Source organism: Heterocephalus glaber, unplaced genomic scaffold (assembly GCF_053883595.1).
Source record: "Heterocephalus glaber isolate CG9 unplaced genomic scaffold, H.glaber_assembly_v1.0 deba00001532, whole genome shotgun sequence".
Classification (NCBI taxonomy): Eukaryota; Metazoa; Chordata; class Mammalia; order Rodentia; family Bathyergidae; genus Heterocephalus; species Heterocephalus glaber.
Genome location: NW_028258330.1, coordinates 20,494,284 through 20,516,333, shown reverse-complemented (window position 1 = coordinate 20,516,333; position 22,050 = coordinate 20,494,284). Strand labels below are relative to the sequence as shown.

The following is a 22,050-nucleotide window of genomic DNA, read 5'->3' as shown; positions in this document are numbered from 1 at the left end:
TGATCCCCTCACCAATGTGAGTGGGCATCTTTCAATCCTTTGAGGTCATAAACAGAACAAAAAGACACTCTCTCTGCTTGAGCTGGGATGTCTGTCTTATCCTGCCCTTGGACACCCACAATATTGGTTCTCAGGCCTTTGGACCTGGATTGTGTATTAGTCCATTTTCTGTTATTTTAACAAAATGCCTCAGGCAGCCTAACTTATAAAGGAAAGAGGTATATTTAGCTCACAGTTTTGGAAGTTGAAAGTCCAAGAAAGGGTGGCTCCATCAATTTGGCCTCTGCTGAGGGCCTAATGGTAGACAGCATCATGGCAGGAGTATGAGTGGGGACAAAGAGCAATTCAGAGGTGAGACCCAAGCTTCTCTAACAACCCGCTTCAATGATCTAACAACCTCCCAATAAGCCCCACCTCTTAAAGGTCACACACTCCACAATGAAGACCAAGCCTCCATTACCTAAACTTTTGAGACCAACCACATCCAAACCACAGCAGATTGCAACATCACCACCAGCTTTCCTGGGCTTCCAGCTTGCAGGTTACAGTGTGTAGGACTTCTCATCCTCCACAATCATATGATCCAAAGCCTCCTAATAAATCTTCTTCTGTACTGACTGTTTCCTGGAGAGCACTGTTACAAGGGATAGTTCCACCTGCCAGGCAGTGTCTGTCCACCAACTCTTATTCTTCAGTGGCCAAAGGCAGCTCCCAGGACCAGCAACTCCTGGACGCTCCTGCAGCCGGATGAAGTCCTTAGGCAGTCTCAGGTGCTGCTGGGAGAAACCATGACAATGAAAACAGGGACAAGGGAAGTGTGTAATAGTAAGAGGGGTCAGAGGGCCAGAGAAAAGGGCGCAAGGTGTGCATGTGAAGGGGGTGCATACCACTTGACCTTGAACAGACTTCCCCCACTTTAGCTCACCTTTTAGCCCTTTATACAGCGGCTGATTCTCCTCCCATCCCTCCCAGCCCTGCCAACCTCAGGCCCTGAGTCTCTTTTGATAGTGTTTTTCTTTTAGCCTTTAATTCTGGCCATAAATTACAATCTCATAGTCAGAAGGAAGAGGATCAAATTGCCAGAGACTCTAATTTGGTTTCTGATGAGCTTCCACTGGCCCTGCTGCCCTGGGGAAGCTCTGCCTGCCCCGGAGAAACCACATCTGTCTTGATTTTGCCTTGATTTGCAGTCCTGGAGAACCAGAATTCTGAGGATAAGAACAGCTGATGTATAAGACCAGATTCTAATTCACTTCTGGGATGAACTGAGTCACTGATTCCCCTAAGAGCCAGCACCTGCCCGCTCTCACTGCCCCACACAGCAAATCCTGAGAGAACAATTAGGAGTCCTTAACTACACTCGTCACATATGACTGATGGTTTCTTAAGTCTCTTCTCCATGATGCTGTTTGTCCCCCAAACCACTTACAGGTTGAGCAGAAGAAATATTAACACCCCTCTTTCAGACCTCAGGAAGGGTACATTCAGGCAAGTAAGAGAGGGTTACTCAGTGAGTGACTCACTGGTCCTGAATTCCAGTTTCCTTACACCAAGCTGTATCTGTCTTCCATGTTACCTCCTACTGGGGATAAGATGTTGGAGAAGCCTCTTTTAAACTGAAATATATAGATTAAAATCAAACATAAATCATGCATTTATTGAGTTTCCCACAGTGAACACACCCAGATATCCAATATCCAGGTCAACAACCAGGACATTCCCCCAGAACCTTGGTGCCACCAAACTTTGGTGCAGCCATGCTGACACTGTCCACAAGGGAAATACTTTTACCTTGGGTTGTACCTTTTCATCATAAGTTTACCCTCAAGGTAAACTTTGGGGGAAAAGAAAATTGATTTCCAGGTGGACCTAGTTTAATAAGAGCATTAGGCTAGGGGTGGGGAAACTGGGTTCTAGTCTTCACTTCCAAACTCACTGTGATTTTTGAATAGGTCACTTGCCTCCTTGGACCTCAGTTTCTGCACCTGTATTTCCTCGGGCCTCTCTGCTTGGAACTGGAGCTGGAATTCCTCTCCATGGACCTGAAGTGTTCAATCCTCTATGGAACCTCAGCTCTCTGCAGCAGGTAGTGAACTAACCACATTCCTTCTAAACTGCAGGAACTAAGCAGTATGGTTCCTGTGGGACTGGGACTCAGCATTCGTGTTCCCCTGTGGAGGTTACCGAAGAAGTTCTTCATGGATGTAGGTTATGTTTAGGATGAGAAGAGCTAATGCCTTTGGGGGTGGGCCAGTCCCCCCCACAAATACCTGTTTTTACTAAGTACTCACAGTGTCCTGGGAGCTCTGCTAAGCTTTAAATACATTTTAATTTCATCTCCCAACGGTCTCATGAGTAAGTATTAAAGTTATCTCCAATATATAGATTCCGCCAAAAAATGTATGCAAACTTCAGGAAAAGAAAAACTTGTACAAGTATTTTAATACTAAATTTATTGAGACATCATGAGATTAATACAAGTTACCTTTGACCTCTACAATTGCAAGAGGTGCTCAAAGTGGGGACCATTAGCTTCCAGACATTTATTATTTTTCTTTTCCTGAAGTGTGTATATTTTGGGGATGGGGTGGACTCTGTATATACTGGGCATATCTTTGGCTGCAAGTAAAAGATTCCCTTCTTTCAATCAGGACATTTAACTATATCACACAATCAGTTCTACATGTTGCAACAGCTCAAGGGAATCATCTATGACTAGATCTTTTCTGTTCAACAACCCTTGTCTGTTATTGCCAATTGCAAATGACCCATCAAGAGCTGGTGTCTGTTTTCCCACCTCTAGAATTTGGATTCCCCATGTGAATGTTGATCAGTAGAATGCAAGGGAAATGAGAATGAGAGAGCACTAAGCCCAGGTCTCAGGACACCTTGACCTTTCACTCCTGTGCTCTTGAAATGCTGTTGCATGTAAGCAAGCCTGAGCTAACCTCTACTTATGGGGAGAGAGACTTGGCCTTCCCATGGGGTGAGAAATACATAAAAATTATCCCAGCAATTCTTGTGGAGCAGATGAGCCAACCCAGCTGATCCCAGCTCAAATTTCTGACCTGCAGTATCCTGAACAATATGTGATTATTTTAAGCCATTGTGTTTTGGATGTTTTGTCAGTCAATAAAATCTAACTGATACAGCTATGTTGGCTATTTGTCCTTCGGTTTGTCATCTGTCTTATGGTTGTAAAATAGCTAGTATAGTTTCATAAAACTGCCAAGGCAGTGAAAATGGAACAGATCAAAATAGAACTATTTTCTCACAATGCTCTTCTTTTTATCAGAAATGAAAATCTTTTTCTTTCTGTTTAAATTTTCATATTTTATTCCTTGTATCAATAGATTAAGAAATTAAAATTTTCCCAATACTGATTTATAGTAATGTTTTTTGTTTTTTTCGGGTTTTTTGGGTAGCGGGGATCGAACTCAGGTCCTTGCACTTGCGCAGCAGGCGGCAAAGCCACTGAGCTAAATCCCCGGCCCTATCGTAATGTTTTTATAACTGGCAACAAAAAGTTCAGTTCCATAAAACAACATTCAATGATCTCTTTGTATGTAATTTTTTTAATCCTTATTTTAAGATGAAGACAATAATAATTTAATGCAATAAGCTAAATACACACAAAACCTGCATATCCTGAACTACACAAAGGGGTTTCTATGGCCACATACGGTTTCAATCAAGTATACATTTCCACAATGAGCAAGTACTTACAAATATGTTAATATAACACTATTCCAAATGCTTTTCTTGCCATTAGCCTTTTAATTATCGTCATTCCTACTACTGAAAGCATTTAGATTTAGAATCCTTGATCTGGGAAAATGAGTTCTAAAACTTAACAAATACCTGCAGTATGTTATAAGGCAAAAGGCTTTTAAATCAACAAAAGCTTTAACACAGAAGCACTGACATGAAACTTATTTTGTCAAAAACAAAAAAAAGTTATCTTTAAAAAAGATAGTAAATTATCTTTTAAGCCAAATATTCTTATAAAAATTTGTAGTTTCCTATATCATCTCCTTACACACAAAATGACGACTGTTGTCTAAAAGCTTCAGAATACATGAAGTACATGCCTTAGCTGTCAGTTAAAAAGGCCCTAGAGATTTTACATATTATACAGCTAGCATACAGCTTATAATGGCATGAATATATCTAATATATAATACAAGTTTATTCTTCAATCAAAAGTCAGAAGGGACTGCATGGTTTCCAAAGTACTTTAACTTACGTGTAGTCATTAAAATCTAGTAAGTAATTCAAGTATGGTCATGTAAAGGCAGGCAATTAAAGGCTCAAATCAAATTCTCTAAAAACAAAGACATGAAAATAAAGGCTGAAAACTGTGTTTCTTCCTCTCATGTACATGCCTAAACATCAGGACATTACTGCAGAAAATAAACTTATATAAATATGGTTTCCATAGAAGATAATGACATTTCAGAAAGTAAACAAGGTGTCAAGACCCATAGTTTGCTTCATCAAATGCTTTTCTAGCTTGTTTCAATCCTTCATTCATAGTAAGCAAGTCTTTAACCCTAGCAAACTTCCTCGGGTCCTTTCAAATCAAGAAGACAATATCTTCAACTTGTACTCAACCTTGTCTTCCAATGGACATTGCCTTGTGAGTCATTTCAGTGATGAACTCTATGACAAGTTCTTCAAGAATATCCACTGACTCAGTATAAGGATTCTGGTCATCTCCAAACCCATACATCATACATCGTAATTCTTTAGAAAAAAAGTCTCTTTCTTTTACCCTGTCCATCTTCAGCACCTCCTCCAATTTCTTCATTTTCCTCCTCAAATGTAGGATCCTCTTCCTCATCTGCCATCCCACCAGCCAGCAAAGCTCCGGTGCCGGACCATCTCCTAAAATTCTTAATAGCCTCATGCTTCCCAGATACTCATTAGGACAGGGTCTTAAACTCACTCCTTATCAGTCATTGACAAAGGGACACAGAACCATGGTAAATATTATTACTCGTGACTTTCTATAAGAAGGGGCCTGGGCTCTTGAGCATCTTGTGGCCTGCCCCCAACCCAAACAACCTGGGGCTCTGTTAGTGAGCAGGAAGGGGCCCGGGAGTTGGATGGGTGACTATCACACCCTTCTACCACGCCCATTTTATAGGCAGAAGAGACTGAGTCTCAGAGAGTTACTGTCATTTAAACAAGGTCCCACTGTCAATGCATAGCAGGATCTGAAACAAATCCAGGACTTTCTGACGTTAAGGCTCAGTTTCTTAATTACCAGCTCACAGAGTTGGAGACAACAGCCTCATCAAGATTCTCTAACACTTGGTGAGGGTTTCTCACTTGTGCTTGCTCCATGGTGCCCTGGGTTCTGTGAAGTCACCTCAGGGCCATCATGAGCAGGTCTTCCCTGATCTGGCATGCATGTTGAGGACTCTATGGAATTATTGTTTGAAAAGTAGACTACAGGCCTAAAAAGAGGTTGAAACCAGCCCTCTAGGTCTAGGCCAACCCCTGTGTGGCAGCTGGAAAGCCTAAGGAAAAGAACCATAGTCACCCATCCAGTAGCCCCTGGTAGGCATCCTCGGTGCCCCCTAAATGGAACTCATCACAGTCTGTGATGATGTGTTTGTATGATTGTTTGATTATTTGCATACCTTACCAGACTGTGAATCCAAGAGAAGAGGGACATCCTGCTGGATTCTCCAGGCCTAGCACAGTGCCTTGCACATGATCGGCCCTTCAGTAGCACTTTCGGTTTGTGCTCCATGACACAGTAGCTGAGGCAGGATTAGAGCCCACATCTTTGGTCTCCACACTCTTTCCTTTTAGGAAGAATTAGTATGCAATATATTGAAGGGGACTAGAGAGGCTAAGATGTTCTTAGATGTTGGCCAACAATGGAGGCTGTGCCAAATGTTCCACATCAATCAGTCTGGACAAAGGGCTTAGTAAGATAGGGAGGAAAGTTGGTGCTTCTGGAGAACTTTGGACAGCATGGATAGGAGGTGAGCACTGTACAGGGAGTCAGGAGCCCCAAGTCCCACCTGAACACATGCTGTGTCACCAGGACGAAGTTCTTTAAATATGCTGAGACTCAACTATAAAATGGAGAAATGATCCCAGCACTCTGGAAGGCTAAGGTGGGAGAAAGTTTGTAAGTTTGTAAGTTTTAGCTCTGTCTGTGCAATTTAGTGAGTTAACGAGCCCGTCTCAAAATTTTAAAAGGGGGTGGGAGTGTAGCTTAATGTGAAGGCCCTAGGTTCAATCCCCAGCACCAACAGAAAAAAGAAAAAGAAAAATGAATGGAGTGGGCCACATGGTTTCTAACCATTCCCACTTTGTCAGAGAATGACAAAAATGATAGCCACCACTGCCTGAGTGCCACACACTGTACTAGGACCCCTGACCTGCTCTGATTTCCAGAGTAGCTGTAGCAGATCTGGGATTTGAGCCCAGGACTGTCTGACTCATCTGTACAGTATTCTTGGTCTTTGTTCCAGGAGCCTATGTCCTACCCAGGGTAGAAGCAGAAAATAGATGTGATAGCTTTGAGATCCCTGTCATCTTAATAGGTCTGATTTCTGGGATGAAGCTTCCTTAGGGGACATCCCACCCTCAAGGATTCAATCAGCCTCAGAACACAATGGAAAGTATGGCCTGAACACAGTTTCATCTTGCTATATCTCTTGTCTTTAGAAACTTCACGGTCTCAGCAAAGCAAACTAACTTTACAAGGCTGTTTGCAAGTACCAGATAAGGTCTTGCAGGAATGAGGGCTCCATGAAAGTCTCAGTAATCCAGGAGAGCTTCGGGGAAGAGGCAGTTCCAAGACTGAGCCTGAAAGATTGTACAGAGAGCAGATTACTCTCGCTAACTTACACAAAGGATTTCATCCTGGAGTACTGTCTTACAAGACTACCAGAAGAGTTGAAGAAACAGCCCCAAGGTTTATCTTGCAGAAACAATTCCCAAAGCCACACAGCAGAACCAGATGACTCCATCAATTATTTCCCCTGTCACAATCAGAAAGCTGCCTGCTGAAAGGAGAAGCAACTATTTGCTGGCTCCAACACCACATTACTGGGACCCACTTGTGACTTTTTCCTCTCACCACTTAACTCAGTTCTACACATCTGGTTGCATCTGATTAGTAGATATAAATTGTATCTAACACCCTGGCTTCATGAAAGTCTGGGAAATGTGGTTTTAGCTCTGTGTTCTCTGCAGTACCAAAAGGCACAATGGAAGAAGGCTCTACTTGGTATTTGTCAGTCACCAAGTAGCCACTTGGATCTATAGTATTCTTTGTAGAAGTTCTCTATGTATTTAATAGATAATGCACTATATAGATTTTCCATTTCATCTGTGTCAGTTTTGGTAAATTGTATTTTCCAAAGAATTGGTTAATTCTATCTATAATGTAATGCTCAATTGTTAACTGGTCTAGATTGTAATCGAGCCAATCCACTGTGTTCACTGTGCACCAGTAAACTTTGTGCCCCTCCAAGCTGAGAAATGCTGGGATAAGTTACATGTTTGGACCACAGCTAGGCCACCTGTCTGCATGTTGAAAAAGTACAGAGGCAGGCCGGGGATTTAGCTCAGTGGTTTCGCCACCTGCTGCGCAAGCACAAGGACCCGAGTTCAATCCCCGGTACCAAAAAAAAATGTACAGAGGAATTCTAGGTGTAGTGGCACATGCCTGTAATTCCAGCAGTCTGGGAGGCTGAGGCAGGAGGATTGTGAGTTCAAGCCCAGCCTGGACAACTTGGCTTCTTAAAATTGTCTCAAAAAAAAAAATAGATGGGGGATATATCTCAGGGTTAAGATCTTGTGTTCAATTCCCAGTAAAACACACACACAGAGTTCTGAAGAGTAAAGGGACATGCAAGAGGCATCTCTGTGCTCAGGTCAGCACTAGCTCTTTAGGAAGGTAGTGGAAGATCTAATGTCTACTCCCCACAGCTGCAAAAGCTGATATGTCTGACATGTTAGGGGCTTTGGTGTTTCTTAAGTATGGAGGGTGCCTTCAGGGATACCTTGCCTAACTTTCTTTGGAAATAGATCAGCTAACATAGAGTAGGATCTAGGCTACCCTGGTTAAGCAGTGTTACCCCATCCCACCTCCTGTATCTAATTGGACCAAGAATAGATAATTTTTTTTTGAGGCGGGGTCTTGTTATGTAGTCCAGGCTGGCCTTGAACTCACAGCAATCCTCCTGCCTCAGCTTCTCGAGTGCTAGGATTTACAGGTGTGTGCCACCATGCCTGGCAAAAATAGATTCTTGGTCCCAGGTGAACCTACTTTTTCCTGGGAATATTGATTTGGGACTAACAACTCCTCTTGAATGGAAGAGCTGTAAAAGCCTGACAATTCTTGGTGGCTGTATTAGTCAGTGTTTTGCAAGGGAATAGATTTAATACAGGACACATAAATTTATAAGATTATCTTACAAAATTCACCCACCAAGTCAAATGTAGAAGAGTGCAAAAGATCTATCTGTGCACTAGAGATCTGAAGAATCCAGCCAAAGGCCTGGAGCCCACAACAATGTTCCACACAAGTATAGCTGAAGGCCTAGAGCCTGTGGCAATGTGTCGTGCAAGTTCCTATCAGAAGGCCGAGGACTCCAGGATGGGAGACCAAGGGGTCTGTGCCAGAAAGCCCAAGGGCTGGTGCTAGAGGCTAGAGAATTTGTGCCAAAAGGCCGAAGGATCTGTGTCAGAAGGCTGAAGGATCTTCACTCAAGACCAGAGCTCCTCTGAAGAGAACAGCATCCATCCCTGCTGACAGCAAGGATCCAAGCTCCTCCAACAAGAACAGCCAAAGCTCCCTTGAGGAAAGAAAATAGCCAACCTTCTCCAGGAAAATCAGCATGAAATCCTCCCCTCCTGTTCTCCTTTTATGCCTTTTGGACAATAATCCTTAGGTGGCTCTTTCATGCCCAGAACCGTGCTGACTCAATTCAGCTGGGCATCCCCACTCAAGGTGACCATTATTAGTTAATCCATCACAGTGGCCTTGGCAGATAAGAGAAGGCCAGTTTGCATTGAAGGACAGAAAGAATGTCTCTTGAAAGCCTTCTAGTCCCATATGATCTCTATCTTTGTCCTTGGAACTTCAGGAAAAACCTCTGCACATATATATATTATATATATATAATATATATATCTGTGTATGTATGTATATATATATACACATATATCTATTCAGATAGATAGATAGATAGATAGATAGATAGATAGATAGATAGATATTTTGGTACTGGGGATCAAACTCAGGACCTTGCGCTTGCGAGGAAGGCAGCGGCACCACTGAGCTAAATCCCTGGTCCTATTCCTATATCCTTATACATATTGGGTGATGGTAGGGGTGGGGGATAGTGTGTTCTTTGCAGCCAAGAATCCTAACTATGGTAATAGGATTCTCTAAGACTAAGGGTTGCAACACAAAGGCATATGGATGCAAATGTGAGTACAGTGAAGACTTGTTCCTGCCTGCCTCAAGATTACTAGGAAATCCAGTGAGATGGCAAACACAGAAGTTTGGGAGATTATCCAAATATCTCTGCTCACTTATATATCCTCATTGCATGTAAGCAGAGAGAGGACATCATCCTGCACAATCTCACCGGGCTGCCATGCATACAAGAAGGTTATGATGAAAGGAGGCTGATAAGACTTCATGGCTAGCCCAGGTTTGTCTCCAATATCAATTCAGGGAATCTAGTGAGAGGTGTGGCACCATGGTGATACTCCTCTAGATAACTAGTCAGGACTAAAGAGCTTCAAATCAGTGTATGCCCTATTCCCCCAGCAAATGCCCAAACTCAAGAATAAATCGAGGGCTGGGGATGTAGCTCAGCAGCACTGTGCCTGCCTGGCAAGTACAAGGTTCTGAGTTTGACCCCTGGCACCAGAAAAAAAAATGAGACCTCTGACCACTCCATAACTAAATGCTGTGCTCAGTACAAGGTAAGATTACACTCTGTCAGTATTTGGCACCAGAATTTCTCTGATGGAGAGTAGGAGCAGGGAGCTTTCTTTGTTTGGAAAAATACCTTGATAGATCTCTAAGAGAAGACAGGCTCAAGTGTTGGCAGGAGTCTGGACTCCAAAGTAAAAAGCCAACAGCTCTGCTACGATGCTTGTTTGGCTGAAAGTTTTGCTTTCCAGGAAAGGAGACAGAAGAGAGTACAGATGGAAAGGATACAAAGAGCAGCCACATGGTTCACCTGGGCTGTGTGAGGCAAAGGGCCTGGACAGAAGCCTTGACAGAGAGCTGTGTGGAGCAGGATGCAATGTAAGGAGCAGGGTCAGGCAATGTACTTGATGTCACTTGCAGAATGGGTCACCACACAGCTCCTCTGAGTCCCACACCATATGAAAGCTGTCATTTTCACAAATGTTTTGTGTGGATTCATTTCTTTCCTTTGGCTAGGGGTGATGGTAATGGTGGAGTAGATAGAGCAGAATGGGGGACATTTGCAGGAATTTAGGATGGAGCATAAACTGCACTTGGGGAAAGTACCTGAAGCTGGAATTGGTGTTGTGGGAATCTTCTGTCCATGGCCTGATCTGGCAGTTCACAGATACTTAAGGACATATTTAATAGGAGTTGGAGACAAGAGTTCCGGTCAATTTTATTTAAATCTGAAAAGGCAAGGAGGCTCCAGCTAACATAAGGGTTGGTTAAAAGCACAGAAAATTATAACTTTAGCACTGATCCAAGCATAGAAACAGCTTCTGAAGAAGGTTGGGGCCAAATACCCAGGAAAACTGTGTGCCCAGATCCATGACATGAATCACAATTAGTGAAAGATAATCGAAACTGTCCTATTCCCTACTTGCTCAGTTAAGGGCGACCTTGTGACCATTTCTGACAGACCTAAGCAAGAGTCTGCCAGCATGGGTGTAGGATGAGAGTGAGGTTCTAGAAACTTTTGATTTTCCTTTCTGTCTTGAACACAGACATGACAGTTGGTGTAGTGGCAGCCATCTTCTTACCATGAGGGAAGTGTCAAGAGAATTAGTCACGTGTCCTAACATACTTGAGCTGCTGAACCTAAACCAGCAGCCATCTGCCTCTGGCCTTGTTACATTAGTTAAACAAAGCCCTATTGGTTTATAGCCATTATAGTCGGGCTTTCTGTTCCTTGTATTGAACATATTTCTAACTAGTACAGAGGTGAGTAAAGGAAACTGCTCCCCAAATGATTTGGTTATACTCTTGTTTAAGAATGAAAGACAAATCCAAAGGACAGTTTAATCAGATGCCTGAACCTACATGCTCAGCTCCAGCCCCAGTAGAGTATAGAAAAGAACTGCCAAATCTTATTACCAAAGGCACAGAACAGCCCTCCGGTGAAGCGTCAAAGTTAATGGCGCATCTCAGTCTCATCCACCGGCAAAGCCGAGAAGCAAAATGAAGCCAGTGATGGATGCTGGCACCTCAGCTGTGAGCTCCTGTGATCTTAGTCCCTTAATCACCACAGCTTCTGGAGCCCACTGGAGAAATGGATGATCAAAGGCATGTATAGGCAACAAAAATCCACCAAGAGCAGGTAACTACTGACTTCACTTTATATGTGAGAAAAGAGATGAGGTGAGAGTTTTAAGGGTTTGTTTGTGTTTAAATTAATTGATTCACTCATCAAATATTTATTAAGTATCTACTTTGTGCTGGGCTGTGAGCAAAGTGTTAGCAAGATGCTGTGACTCTAGTGAGGTCAATAAGCCATGGGCACAAATAGCTACAACATAAACCAAAAGGATCCTGGGAGACTTGCTAGGAGAACATGCATTGGGGTCTGGGTGAGGGAGAGAGCTCCAACTCTGCATTGTTCATGGGTGGGAGAAATGACCCAGTGCAGCTCCTCAGTAATGTGATATTAATATATGAAAATAAAAAGAGAAAGAGGGAAAGGAATGGGCTTATCTATGGGGGTAGGCACTCTGCTCTTGGTCAATCCTTACCATCTAGAGTGTGCTAAGCAAAAACACTTGATTGGCACCTAGTGTTGAGAGTACCAAGAAACATGGAGAGAGGAGCTAGTGCTATTTTCCAGAAGACACTCAGAGAGAAGTATGGCCCAGGAGCTATTGACTCAAGATTTGGACCTGTTTATGTCTAAACCCAAACCCAGGCTCAGTCCACTGTTCCACTGACCTCTTCTACCAGCCAGTAACATCCCAAAAATCCAAGTAAAACTGACTTCAGCAGCAAATAGGATGTGCAGGACTGGGTAACCAACACATCTAGATGTTGGTTCCTGGGAGGGCCAAGTCCAGCAGCTCCAATGATGTCACCCAGGGCCCCACGTCTTCTGTTTCACAGTGTTGCCTGGTGAAGCTTCTTCCTCTGGCCCATTTCTGCCCCATCACAAACTAGTCTACGGTCTCTTTTGCACACAGTGGTGGCACTATCCTAGGCCTCACAGTGTCAACACCACTGGCTCAGGAAAGGAAGAGAGGGTGTGCTCTGGTAGCCCTTGGAAGAGGGAGAAAACAAGGTTCTTCTTTCCACAAACCCTGGCTAACATTTACACCTCTCATTGGCTCTGGTGGATAAAGTGTCCACTCCTGAAATATTAGTGTGGGTCCCTGGCAAAGACTTTTATACACAGGAAAGACTCTTTTTCATTACTTTATATTTTAAATTTAATATCAAGTGTGTTAAGGTTAGAAATTAAAAACCTAGTCTGTTCAACTTTAAAGTTTAAATTATAAATATAACCATTCCACCTCTACGTCTAGCAAACTTTCATTGTCAAGGTTAAAGCAGCCTTTGCAATTAACTTAAACACTTTAAATTGCATTAATAAACTTAATACAGTTGCTTTCCTTTTTAGATACTTTAATTATCTATGTAATAAACAAAACCTTTTAAACACTTAAATAATGCTTGCAATATGGTGGCTCGTAAGCCTTCTTAAATGTTCCAAATCAGTTTACAAACTTAATAAAATCGCTTTTACTTTTAAATGTAAAATCATAAATCTAAATCCACCACTCAATTACTCAATTATGCATTTTAATTGGGATCATAAGTTAATCTCTTCCAATATGCCAAATAATCTTAAACATTACACATATTTTTAAAATACCAGATATACACAAATTATTCTTTAGTCAAACACAAAAATATCAAGTTGTGGATATGACTTATTCACTGTTTCTATGAACAATGTTAAAACTTCTGGGGTTAAGCTATGCATGGTGTTGTATCCCTATAATCCCAGCACTCAGGAGGCTCAGGCAGGAGGATTTCAGGAGTTCAAGGCCAGACTGGGATACATAGAGAGTTCAAGGCCAACATGAACTACATTGTGAGACCCTGTCTCAAAAAAAAAAGAAGCAAAACAAACAAACAAACAAAAAAGCAAAACAAAACAAAAAGAAGCCAGAAGAAAACAAAACAAAAAACTTCTGTAGTTAAAAGACTCTTCCCTATTTTGAAAACACATCATCCTTAGCAAGATGGTGCCTTATCTCAGAGTAAAGGGTACAGGTGCTCTTGGGAAAGGTTGGGCTGGAGCAAAGCAGCATTCAGGCCTGAGTTAGACAGCCTGATTAGACAGGCTGAAACCTACTTGTCATTATGACCCCATAAATTCTAGGGAGTTGAGGCAGAGCAATAATGAAGTGGAAGGAGCAGTGTTTCGATCACATAGAATGTTGTGGACCATCCCTAGGACTTTGACCCTGAATAAGATGGAACCTTTGGAGAGTTTTGAGCAGGGAAGTTATATTCTTTTATCTTATGGATGGACATGAGATTCAGTTCTTACCAATGCATTGTGAGAGGAAGTCTGCCTGAGGGCTTCTAAGTAAGGTTTCTTTGATCTTAAACAGAACTATGAGAAATAAATCTCCCCCAGCACACACCTTTTAATTTTATTCTAGATATTGTCTCATGAAGATATGATGGTTGGATCCTTGACAGTTATTTTGTGACTATGAGGAAGAGGACAACAATGTAACACTAAATGTGGTAAAGATGGAACTCTTAAAAACAACTTTTTTGAGTTATAATTTACGTATCATATAATTAATTGACCATTTAAACTCAATCATTTTCATGTGTATTCTTAGAGTTGTATAACCATTACCCCATTAATTTTAGAATCTTTTCATCATCAAAGAAATAAACACTTTACCTATTAGTAGTCATGCACCATTTTCTCTCAACTTCTCCACCTCTAGGCGGCCACTAAATTGTTTTCTGCTTCCACAGAGTTGCCTCTTCTGGATCTTTCATGTAATAGAATCAAACCAATCATGTGGCCCTTTTTGGCTGCCTTCTTTCACTTAGTGTAATGCTGTCAAGACTCATCCATGTTGATGCCTATATCCTTACTACATTTCTCTTTTTATTTATTTATTTATTTTTTGTACCAGGGATCGAACTCAGGACCTCATGTTTGCCAGGCAGGTGCTGTGTCGCTGAGCTACATCCCCAGCCCTACATTTCTCTTTTTGGTGCCAAATAATATTCCACTGTATGAGTATACTATACTTTATTTATACACTTGTCAGTTGATGGACATTTAGGTTGCTTCCATTTTTTGGCTATTATAAATAATACTATGATTATCTTTGCATAATTTTTTGTGTGGACATATATATTAATTTCCTTCAGGTATTTACCTGTAAGCAGAATTTCTGGGTCATAAGGTACTTTTGTGTTTTAACATTCTGAGGAATTGCCATATTATTTTCCAAAGGGATGGCATCATTTTACATTGCCTCCAGCAATGTATGAGGGTACAAATATTACCAATACTTGACAATATTCATAATCCATCTGTTTTATTATAGACGTACTAGTGTGTGTGAAGTGGTATTGCATAGTTTTGATTTGCATTTTTCTAATGGTTAATGATGGCAAACAAGCACCTTCTAATGGACTATTAGCCATTTGTATTCCTCCTTTGGAAAAATGTCCAATCATGTATATCCTTTGCCTACTTTTAATTTGGATGTCTTCTTTTCATTGAATTGTAAGCTGTTTATATATTTTGGATACTAGTCACTTATCAGATGTATGATTTGCAAATATTTTCTCCCCTTCTCTGGGTTGTGTTTTCACTTTATTAGTAGAATTCCTTGATGCACAAAAGTTGCTAATTTTAATGAAGTCCAATTCATCCACTTTTTCCTTTGTCCCTTACACTTTTGGTATCATATAAAATAAGTCTTTGAGTAACCTTAAGTAAAAAAGATTTACTTCTCTATTTTTTCTAAGAGTTTTATACCTTGAGCTCTTACACTTAAGTCTATGATCCATTTTAAGTTAATTTTGGTGGATGATGTGAGGCTAAGATCTAACTTCACTCTTTTACATAAGAATGTACGATTTTCTCTGTATCATTTGCTGAAAAGACTTTTCCTCCAATAAATTGCCTCAGGACAGCTCTTGAATGCCACTTGATGATAAATATAAGGGATTATTTCTGAACTTTCCATTTCATTTCATCTATGTACCTTTATGCAACTACTATATTATCTTGGTTACTGTAGCTTTTTTTAAATTAAGTTTTGAAATCAAAAAGTGTATGTGTTTTTTTAACTTAGTCGTTTCTCTTCCCAAGATTGCTTTGAGTATTCTGGATCTTCTGTACTTCCAGGATTGTCTTCAATTTCTCCAAGAGGCAGCTTGTATTTAATAAGGATCATATTGAATTTATAGACTAATGATTGTTTTCATCTTAAGGATATTGTCTTTTAATTAATCAATATAATGTCATTCTACTTTAGGTAGGATTTAAGAATTATTTCTAAGTAATTTTTTTTCTTTTTAAAAAATAAGAGTCAGTGTCTTACCATGGTGCCCAAATGGGCTTCATACTCATGATCCTTTTACCTTAGCCTTTTGAGTAGCTGGGATATGTGCATGTCTGTGTGCCTGGCTATTTCTAAGTATTTTACTCTTTTTTGATGCTACTATAAATAGAATTGTAAATATTTTCTAACTTTTACTTTTAGATTATTCGTTGTTGGTACCATATATAGAAATTCAATTGGGACCAGGGATGTAGCTCAGTGGCACCACACCTGCCTGGCAAGCACAAGGTCCTGAGTTCAATTCCCAATACCAGTAAAAAAAAAAAAAGAAATACAATTGATTTTTGTAAATTTACCTTGTATCCAGCAACCTTCTGATTTGTTGAAATAGTTTGTGAGAATTTCTTTGGATTTTCTATATATGAAATTATGTGCAAGTAGAGTTTTATTTCCTCTTCAATATAAATATCTTTATTTCTTTTTTCTACACAATTATAATCTTGGTATAACTACTCCAGAAGTGGTTAGTAGAAGTGTCAAAATGGATATTATTTATTTGTTTTTGATTTTATGGGGAAAGTATTCAATCTTTTATCATTTTATATGGTAAGTGTGGTTACCTCATAGATGCCCTTTATAAGATTGAGGAAATTCCCTTTACTTCGTAGCTTTTGATCATATTTTTAATTACAAAAGGGTGCTACATTTTCTCAAATGCTTTTCTGCTTCTCTTGAGATGACCCTGTGGTTTTCTGTGTTTTTTAAAAATTTTGTTAATATCATATATATTAATTGATTTTTGTATGCTTAATCAGCCTCACATTCCTGAGATAAATCTCATTTAATCATAGTTCATAATACTTCCTATATATTGCTAGATTTGGCTTACAGGAATTTTGTTGATGATTATTGCCTCTACATTTATAAGGAATATTGGTCAATTGTTTTATTGTAATGTTTTTGCCTGATTTCATTATCAGTAATACTGGTGTAGGGGAAAAGGGTCTGTAGGCAGGAAAAGAATAGAATAAGGGCCTTATTAGGCTTTCTGGAAAATCCTGACTAAAGAGAGTTAAAACTTTACTGAAGGAGTTCCTTTGGGAGCAATTAAAAGGAACTCACATCAGAAGACCTGAGGATAGCTGACAAAGCACAGAAGAAGCCAGGTGCTCTGTACTTGCCCCTCCCCACCTTCAATAAAATGCAAAGAAATAGAAATATCAAATAAACATATAAAAAATGTTCAACATCACTGGTGATTCAAGAGATGCAAATGAAAACAACCTGAGATTCCACCTCACCCCAGAAAGAATGGCTGCTATCATGAAATCAACCAACAACAAATGCTGGAGGGGCTGTGGGGAAAGAGGAACCCTGCTCCACTGCTGGTGGGAGTGTAGACTGGTGCAATCACTGTGGAAATCAGTATGGAGATACCTCAAAGAACTAAGACTGCAAGTCCCATCTGGATAAAGAAAATGTGGTTTTTTAATAAAATGGAGTACTACTCAGCCATAAAAAATGAGAAATTAGAGACATTTATAGCTAAATGGATGCACATTGAGGCGATACTCCTAAGTGAAATAAATAGGACACACATGTTTAAATACCAAATAGTTTCTCTGGTGTGAGAAACTGAAAGTGTAAATAAGGACTAAAAGGTATAATAGATAATGTGAAATAGGAAGAAAAGGGGCAAAGGGGAAGGGGAAGTGGGACAGGTAGGGGAAAGGATAGAAGGGAATGGAATTCCCTTGGAATAGGGAAAATGAAATGGAATAGGAGAAAATGAAAAAATGGAAACAAAGTCTTTGTAAATAGGGAGAGACGGAGGGGTTGAAGGGAGCCCAGGGGAAGGGGGAAAAATAAGAACCAAGAGAGATTATGTAAAGGTGCAAATTTCCAATGATGAATGGCATTATATTGTAGACCTAAAATGTACCGATAAAATAATATTTTTTAAAAATGCAAGGTGACAAAAGAGGGAGGGGCTGCCTGTCTTATTTAATATATGTATTATTCCTCTCACTCAAGGCCACTATATTAGATACATATGCATCTCCTTCCTTAATCAATAACCTGACCTTGTATGTAAAGCTCCTCCTAACCAACCTGTAAATCCCAGAGATAAGGTGCTGATAAGGACAAACAGTGGAAAAAAGTCAAACAAAATACACCTAGGAATGTGCAGGTAGGCAATAGTGCTCAGGTTAGGGTCCTGTGGCCTGGGATCCATCTATGACATTCCAGAGAACCAATCAGGTTGTGACAAGTTCCACAGAGGGAAGGGTCCCCCAAAATATAATAAAAGGGACCAGAGACAAAGGCCCCATTGAAATTCATCTTTCTAGAACCCTCTGCCCCTGCTTCAGGACAGCTTTCTGTCTTTTGCTTTTTCTCCTTACAAACAAAATGTCTTCCCTTTAAAAAAAAAAACAACAAAAAACCCCTTCATACCTTTAATTCATTGCTGATGCTGAGTTTTTGTGGGTTTTTTCCCATTAAGTTTATTGGTACATTTTAGGTATGCAATACAGTTACATTCATCATTGGGATCTTGTACCATTACATGAGTATCTTGGTTCTTATTATTTTTCCCTTTCCTTGCCCTCCCTTCACCCCCTCCACCCTTCCCTATTTGCAAAGACTTTGTTTCCATTTTTTTCCTTTTCTCATATTTTTCTTTTCCCTTTTTCCTTTCCCCTACCCCTCCACTTCCCCTGCTCCTTTAGACCTTTTCTTCCTGTTACATAATATCAATTATACATTTTTTTAAATTACAATATCAAGATCTAGGAGACATTACCACAGATTTTACAGAATTTAAAAGGATATAGAAAGCATATTACAAAAATCTTTTTTGAAATAAGTTTGACAACTTCTAAGAAGTACCTTGGAAGACAAATTAATGAAACTAACTCTGGAGGAAATATAAAATTTGAATAGCACCTATTAAAGAAGGTATATTCCTAGCTTGAAAACCTACCTATATGACAACAGCGGGCTCATATACATTTTAACTGATAAATTATATCCATTAAAGCAGCAAAGAGAAGGAACACTTCTCCCCTCATTTTAGGAAATCAACATTGTGCTAATCCTACAACTGGATAAAGATAATAAAAGAAAAAAGTATGAACATAGATAGAAATTTGTTTAACAAAACAAACTATTAGAAGTCAGATCTGGCAGTATGTAGAAAGTGGTTTTGTTATAGGGATGGCAGTGTTGGTTCAGCATTGGAAGATCCACCCCCAAAAGTCATCATTTTAACAGAGGAAAGGCAAAATCCATATGATCCTGTCACTAGTTGGAGAAAAAGTATTGGACTAAATTCTACAGCTGTTCATGGTAAAAGCTATCAGGAGACTAGAAGTAGAGCAGAACCTTCTCAACAGATTAAAGACATGTACTGATGCTGAGTTTATGATCCCAGTTGGCTGCTTGTCCTAGCAGAGCAGATGTGTGCACTCCCAACACTGGCTTCATGAATGAATTTGGAAGTGTTCTATTTTTTAGAAGATTTTGTGAAAAATTGATGTTAGAACCTCTTTGAATATTTGGTAGAATTCTCCTAGCACCTAAACTTTTCATTATAAGAAATAATTTGATTACTAATTCAATCTTTACTCATTATAGATGTATTGATATTTTCTGTTCCTTTAGAGACAGTTTTTTGTTCTTTCTAAGAATGTGCATTTCATCTATTTTTACCTAATTTATTGATATATAATTAATAATATTCCTAATATTTTTAAAGTTTGTAATGTTGTAATGATGTCTCTTCTTTTATTTCTTCTCTTAGTAATGAATCTTCTCTTTTTTTCTTGATCAAAAAAGCTTTTCAAATCTTTTGATCTTTCAATGAACCAATTTTGGTTTTGTTTATTTTCCATATTATCTTTTTGTCTCTATTTCATCTTTTTTACTCTAGTATTTATTATTTTTTATTTTGCTTTTATATCATTTAATTTGTTCTTTTTGTTTGTTTTTTTAAATATGAAGCACAGGGTTAATTTGAGATTTTTTTTTTCTTTTTGAATATTTATAGCTACAAATTTCCTCTGAGTGCTGCTTTAGCTGCACTGCATGAGTTTTGTTTTGTTGTTTCATTTTTAACCTAATTTTCATTGTTTCATTTTAACCTCAAAGTATTTTCTAGTTTCACTGGTGATTTCTTCTCTGAAACAACCATCATTGGTTGTTTAGGTGAGTGTTGCTGCTCCATACCTAGGGTAGAGATAGCGGTCAGCTCCTTTTTATATCTATACATCCCTACTTTACAACTAGTGTGTGGGTTGGGAAAGTTTCCAGTTTCTCCATCTGGAAAGATGACATCAAGTAAGGCCTAGTTGAAAAGGCATTCAACCTCAACCCCTGTAACACCATACTGCTATTCTTTTTCTGTTTGCTAGCATATCTCTTCCTTTAAATTGTGATCTCTTTAAATCAAGATTTGTGTGTAATTTTGCTCATTCTTTAGCACTGGGCCTGGTGCCTAGTACACATATGAAAAATTAGTGAATAAACAAATAACCATTGCCAATGTAGCATACTTGCATCCTTTAGCCTGTCTCCTGAACATATTCGGCAATATTTCATCAAGAACTGATCTACTCAGCCAGTCCTATTTATCTTGGCTGCTGAGATGTCTGATAATGTAAGGATTAGCTAGAGTTTGAATTTTGTTTCTATTGCTTTGCTTAACAACTTTGGGCATATGACTTACCTTCTCTAAATTTCAGTTTTTATCTTCTCAATGGGACACCCATAACAGTCACATTAATTATTGTTATTATTATAATTAACATGATTTATTGTACACTGAATCAGACATGATTCTAAAATCCTGGATATGTTAGCTGCTTTAATCCTGTCATTCATACACTCATTATCCCCCATCTTGCAAATAAGAAAACTAAGGAACAAAGAAATTAAGTAATTTCCCTAAGGACACACAGTAAATAGTAACATTGAGATTTGAACATAGGTGTTCCAACTCCAGACTTCTTTTCCATTCTTTTTTTTTTTTTTTGGTACCGGGGATCGAACTCGGGTCCTTGCGCTTGCGCAACAGGCGACAAAAGCTAAATCCCCAGCCCTTCCATTCTTTATAATATGTGTATATATTGCTTTTTGAGTGCTAGTCATTCAAAATGGTTTGCCACAAATACCTTTTTAAAACAAAAGTATGATCATGGCCCCCACCTACCCACTCCTGCTCAGTTTAAAATGCCTCAACAGTTCTGCTCCACTTTTAAGATTAAGGCAAAATCCCCTGCTATGATATCTAAACCTCTCCTCCACCCAGCTCTTAGATCATCCTCCATGCTCACCTCTTTCTCTATTCCAGCCACTCTACCTCCTTCTGTTCCTTCACCCTAGCAGCTTCTTTATCGTGCCACAGGACCTTTCCACATTTTGTCCCTTGGTGGAGAGTGTACCCTCCTATCATCTTTCTTCCTCTTTACCCTTTAACTCCTGCTCACTCTTTACTTCCTCAGGCAGCTCTTCCCACCACCTCAGGGTAGATCAGAGCTTTCCTTTTTAGGGAGTCAGGACCGCAGAAACTCTTCTTGGTGCCTTTATGTTTCCTTTGTATGGTTACTTGGTAGTATTTGAACTGTAAGCTCCAGGATATCAAAAGCATTACTTGTTTCGACTAATTATTGTATCCCCAGCGTCTAAGTATAGCCTTGTACTTAGTAGGGGGCCACTTAATTTTTTGGAATATTAATGAATGAATGAATGATGAATGAAAGCCTCTAACTTAGTCTGTAGCCCCAGGCCTTATCTTTGGCCTATGGAAAAGAACCCCAAAATAACTTGCCCAGTGCAGCTTTTGCTTGAGCCAAATATATCACAAAGATCTCATTGATTCATTCAACAAGGATTTATTCTGATCATGTGCCTGGCATTGTTTTAGCAGCTAAGGATTCATGGGTGAACAAAACAAAGACTTTGCCTTCATGAAACTTATATTCTGGTTATATAATAAACAGATGAACAGGTTGAACAATGTCAGGTGGATGGGAACTAAAATAGGATGAGAGAAAGGGGTAGGGGTGAGTGAGCACTTTAGCCAGAGGGGCCAGGGACTCCCCGTCTGATATGGTGCCATCTGAATAGACACTTGTACACCATGACAGGCACCTGCAAAGACCTGAGGAAGAGCACTGAGAGCAAGGGATGTGTCATGTGAAGGCCCAGCAGAGACGGCACAGCCCCCTGACAGGGGGCAGGTTGGGGTGGGGGTGGGAGCTGGCCCTG

At 39.8% G+C, this 22,050-nt stretch overlaps 1 protein-coding gene, 1 long non-coding RNA gene and 1 pseudogene across 3 annotated transcripts in view; 1 reads left to right on the top strand and 2 right to left on the bottom strand.

Annotated features, from left to right (window-relative positions):
• The window catches only part of Stk35 (serine/threonine kinase 35), an 85,658-nt gene extending 69,993 nt beyond the window's left edge, over positions 1 to 15,665 (top strand). Inside the window, exons 4-5 of one of the 2 annotated variants that reach the window (XR_015441992.1) lie at positions 1,953 to 2,086; positions 13,900 to 15,665. The gene's annotated coding sequence lies outside the window, so the exon portion shown is untranslated. Of the gene's footprint in view, positions 1 to 1,952; positions 3,278 to 13,899 lie in introns of those variants that run through there. The other variant, XM_021254970.2, reaches the window with a different exon arrangement.
• The window catches only part of LOC147824686 (uncharacterized), a 104,359-nt gene that overhangs the window by 25,207 nt on the left and 57,102 nt on the right, over positions 1 to 22,050 (bottom strand). The window contains exon 2 of the long non-coding RNA XR_015441994.1: positions 461 to 776. This is a non-coding gene — a long non-coding RNA (uncharacterized LOC147824686). The remainder of the gene's footprint in view (positions 1 to 460; positions 777 to 22,050) is intronic.
• LOC101707898 (transcription initiation factor TFIID subunit 13 pseudogene) lies at positions 4,074 to 5,293 on the bottom strand (annotated as a pseudogene).